We start from the raw sequence: 5000 nt of genomic DNA, 5'->3' as shown, positions 1-5000 counted from the left end.
GGGCCCACCCGGGCGGGTGCGGCCCCACGCTCGCCTTCTCGTCCCCGGTGGCTTTTCTGGCTCGGCCGCCCCGCCGCCCAGCGCTGCTCGCGGCCGGCACCCGCGGGTACCCGGACCGAGGCCGGCACCGGCGCCTCGCGTGCGATAGGACACCTGAGAGCTCGCGGGGCCACGCGGCCGTCACACAGCCCGGTTCGGTAAAGAAGCCCGAGGAACCCCGTCGCTCGGGGCAGCAGGACAACACCTCGCATGCGACGGGAAGCGAAGTGGAAAGGAGACCGCCCGGCCTGAACACCGGACACCGCCGTGGCTCCCTGTTACGGGGAGCACGGAAGAGCCGGCCCGCCGGGGGCCCTCTCCGACGCGACCCGAAAGGCCTCATCGATCAGGAAGGGAAAGGGGAGAGGAGAGACGGAAAGGAAGCACGGGCCCCACGGCCACGGTCCTGGGACAGCGACGGCCGCGCGCGCTCGCCGCCGCCCCGGGCGGGGCGGGCGGCAGAACGCGGGGCTCTGCGTGCGAGCGAGAGGGCAGCGTCTGCGGAGAGCCGCAACGGCGGCCTGGTCACCGGCAGAGCCGGCCCGCCGTGAAGCGTCTCCGACGCGCCCTGGGTGCCACCTCGATCGGGAGAGGAAGCGCGGGCCCCACGGCCACGGTCCTGGGACAGCGACGGCCGCGCGCGCTCGCCGCCGCCCCGGGCGGGGCGGGCGGCGGAACGCGGGGCTCTGCGTGCGAGCGAGGGGGCAGCGTCTCCGGAGAGCCGCAACGGCGGCCTGGTCACCGGCAGAGCCGGCCCGCCGTGAAGCGTCTCCGACGCGCCCAGGAACACCTCTGCAGGCGCTGCCTGCGGGTCTGGGTCGACTGAAGGGGGGGAGCGGGAGGTGCCGCCGGCCACCCGCTCCGCGCATCGATTCCCTTGAGCGAGGTCAACGGGACCGAGGGAAAGCCGCGGCAGGCTCGACTCCCCCGGTCTTCCAGCGTTCGAGTGCCGGCCACCGGTACCGGTCTTTGCCCTGCGCCCCGGGGAACCGCTTACCCCGGGGGAGGAGAAGGCCGAAGAAGACTAAGAGGCACCGCGCCTCACCCGTGCCATCCCCGGGTAACGGGGGCCGGGAAAAGCCGCTCAAGGCTCGACGCCCGCGGCCACTTGCCTTCGGCTGCCGGCCGCAGGGACCGGCCGCCCTTTTCTTCCCGCTTGCGCGGGCTCCAGCTTAGGGCTGGAGAAGTTCGGAAGGGCGAGGCGCCGCCACCTCGCCCGTACGAGTGCAGACCTTCCCAGCGAGCCCTCCTGCTACCAGGACTCGCGCCAGCAAAAAAGAGGACGAGGCGCCGCCGCCCCGCCTGCACCATCACCGGGCCCTCGGGGGCCGGGGCAAGCCGCGGCCGACTCGAGACCCCCCGGCTGTCTGCATTCGGCTGCCGGTGTTTCTGCCCGCTTCGCGGGCTCCAGCTTAAGGCCGGAGAAAAAGGACAAGGCGCCGCCACCTTGCCCGTCTCCATCACACGGCCCTCGGCAGCCGGCGGCAGCCCTGGTGGGCTGGGCACTCGCGGGCACCTCTGCCCCGGAACGGTGCCAGCACCCGCCTTTGCCATCATCGGGCCCCCCGGGGCCGAGGGAGGCTCGGCTCCCCCGGCCTTCCAGCGTTCGAGTGCCGGCGACCGCCACCGGCCGCCGGTCTTTGCCCTGCCCCGCGGGGAACCGCTTCTCCCGGGGGAAACGAGGACGAGGCGCCGCCGCCTCGCCTGCACGCCGCAGTCCCGTCACCGGGCCCGCCTGACACCACCAGCTGCCCGCGGAGGGCTCGCACCGGTGAAAACGGGACGCCGCCGCCCCGCCTGCGCCGTCAGTTGGGCCCTCGGGGGGCCGGGGGGGGGAAGCCGCGGCAGGCTCGGCACCCCCCGGCCGTCTGCGTTCGGCTGGCCGGGAGCCGGCCGCCGCTCTCTCCGCCCGCTTCGCGGGCTCCAGCTTAAGGCTGGCACAAAGGGACGAGGTGCCGCCAACCTCGGTCGTCCCACCAACCGGGCCCTCTGGAGCCGGGAGTAAGCCGCGGCAGGCTCGACGCCCCCCGGCCGTCTGCCTCCGGCAGTGACCTTCACCATCACTGGGCCCCGGCTGGGTGCGTTCGAGTCTTTGCCCTGCCCTGCGGGATCCGGCCTTATGCCTCGTGCCGGTCGGCAACGGCCGCCGGAGCCGGCCGCCGGCTCCGGCTCTCCGCAGCTCCCGACCCCTCGGACACGCTGGGCTGGCTTGTCGGGCAAGCGCTGGGAGATGGCCGGACCGAAGAGACTGGAAGCTGGGCCGGACCACCGAGGGAACCGCCACGACGGCCGCCGAGCACCCCACTTTGCTGGCAGAACCGCGGGCCTTGCAGCCGCTGACGAGCGCTGCTCTGGAGACGAGTCACGGCTCGCTCCTATAGTACGGACCGGCACGTCCCCGCCGCCGGCAAGCTCCAAGAGCGGCGCCTCTGCGCACCGGGGAGGCGCGCCAACCACGCCGACTTTTACGATGACGTAACTGGAGGCAGCGAAAAACAGCGACCCCTTCGGCAGCTCCGACGAAGCAGCGGGGACAACACGTCTACCCCTCGGCCCCGGCAAGGCGACCAAGTCCCGCCGGAGCCGGGTAGACTTGGCCGCCCTTATCGCCGGACGCTACGCAACCAACAACCCGCGGTCGCCGGGTACCGCAGGCGGCCCCACGGGCTCCGAAAAGGGGTAGACCTGACGGCCGCCGCCGAGCCCGGAGCCGGGTAGACATGACGGCCGCCGCCGGGCCCGGAGCCGGGTAGACCTGACGGCCGCCGCCGGGCCCGGAGCCGGGTAGACCTGACGGCCGCCGCCGGCCCCGGAGCCGGGTAGACCTGACGGCCGCCGCCGGCCCCGGAGCCGGGTAGACCTGACGGCCGCCGCCTGGCCCGGAGCCGGGTAGACCTGACGGCCGCCGGCGGCCCCGGAGCCGGGTAGACCTGACGGCCGCCGGCGGCCCCGGAGCCGGGTAGACCTGACGGCCGCCGGCGGCCCCGGAGCCGGGTAGACCTGACGGCCGCCGCCGGCCCCGGAGCCGGGTAGACCTGACGGCCGCCGGCGGCCCCGGAGCCGGGTAGACCTGACGGCCGCCGGCGGCCCCGGAGCCGGGTAGACCTGACGGCCGCCGGCGGCCCCGGAGCCGGGTAGACCTGACGGCCGCCGCCGGCCCCGGAGCCGGGTAGACCTGACGGCCGCCGGCGGCCCCGGAGCCGGGTAGACCTGACGGCCGCCGGCGGCCCCGGAGCCGGGTAGACCTGACGGCCGCCGCCGGCCCCGGAGCCGGGTAGACCTGACGGCCGCCGCCGGCCCCGGAGCCGGGTAGACCTGACGGCCGCCGCCGGCCCCGGAGCCGGGTAGACCTGACGGCCGCCGCCGGCCCCGGAGCCGGGTAGACCTGACGGCCGCCGCCGGCCCCGGAGCCGGGTAGACCTGACGGCCGCCGGCGGCCCCGGAGCCGGGTAGACCTGACGGCCGCCGCCGGCCCCGGAGCCGGGTAGACCTGACGGCCGCCGGCGGCCCCGGAGCCGGGTAGACCTGACGGCCGCCGGCGGCCCCGGAGCCGGGTAGACCTGACGGCCGCCGGCGGCCCCGGAGCCGGGTAGACCTGACGGCCGCCGGCGGCCCCGGAGCCGGGTAGACCTGACGGCCGCCGGCGGCCCCGGAGCCGGGTAGACCTGACGGCCGCCGGCGGCCCCGGAGCCGGGTAGACCTGACGGCCGCCGGCGGCCCCGGAGCCGGGTAGACCTGACGGCCGCCGGCGGCCCCGGAGCCGGGTAGACCTGACGGCCGCCGCCGGCCCCGGAGCCGGGTAGACCTGACGGCCGCCGCCGGCCCCGGAGCCGGGTAGACCTGACGGCCGCCGCCGGCCCCGGAGCCGGGTAGACCTGACGGCCGCCGCCGGCCCCGGAGCCGGGTAGACCTGACGGCCGCCGGCGGCCCCGGAGCCGGGTAGACCTGACGGCCGCCGCCTGGCCCGGAGCCGGGTAGACCTGACGGCCGCCGCCTGGCCCGGAGCCGGGTAGACCTGACGGCCGCCGCCGGCCCCGGAGCCGCGTAGACCTGACGGCCGCCGGCGGCCCCGGAGCCGGGTAGACCTGACGGCCGCCGCCGGCCCCGGAGCCGGGTAGACCTGACGGCCGCCGCCGGCCCCGGAGCCGGGTAGACCTGACGGCCGCCGCCGGCCCCGGAGCCGGGTAGACCTGACGGCCGCCGCCGGCCCCGGAGCCGGGTAGACCTGACGGCCGCCGCCGGCCCCGGAGCCGGGTAGACCTGACGGCCGCCGGCGGCCCCGGAGCCGGGTAGACCTGACGGCCGCCGGCGGCCCCGGAGCCGGGTAGACCTGACGGCCGCCGCCGGCCCCGGAGCCGGGTAGACCTGACGGCCCCTCCGTGCTCCGGGTCCGGCTGGACCGGGCTGCCGCCGTCTCCCGTCCGGGGGGTGTGTGGGGAGGTGGGGAACCGGGGGGGTGATTCGAGATTTAAGCGGGTCTGATACAAGGGCCACCCTGTCCCCGTCTTCCTGCCCGCGGTGGGCGATGGGGAGTGGGGGCATGCGTGCGTGTGCGTGCGTGTGGGCGTAATTCCCCCACCCCCCGCCCGTTTCTGGGATTTAAAGGGCTTTTAATGCAGGAGAGCGAGCACTGCGTCACACAAGAGTTATTGTCCGTATCGGTTTCCGTAGGGAAAAAGAAATCAATCAAATTCTGGTAAAATTAATTTTCTTTTAGCACGGCTAGGTGGACGATACCCCCGGAAAAATAAAACGGGGCCGATTGGAGAATCTCGATAACGCTCGACCTGCTTTGTTAAGACGCGTGTACAAATACTCCTCAATCCCCTGCGCACCAAGAACTGACCCCGGGTAAATTAAGGTCAAGGTCAAGTGACTAGCGATTCGGTGACCGACGTTTCTATCCCTCGCTTAGGACCGAGGTATTCGACGACGATGAATGAATTCCTTCGTGCGGAAAT

Source organism: Calonectris borealis, unplaced genomic scaffold (genome assembly GCF_964195595.1).
Source record: "Calonectris borealis unplaced genomic scaffold, bCalBor7.hap1.2 HAP1_SCAFFOLD_301, whole genome shotgun sequence".
NCBI classification, from domain to species: domain Eukaryota; kingdom Metazoa; phylum Chordata; class Aves; order Procellariiformes; family Procellariidae; genus Calonectris; species Calonectris borealis.
Note: the sequence above shows the minus strand (reverse complement) of the source record.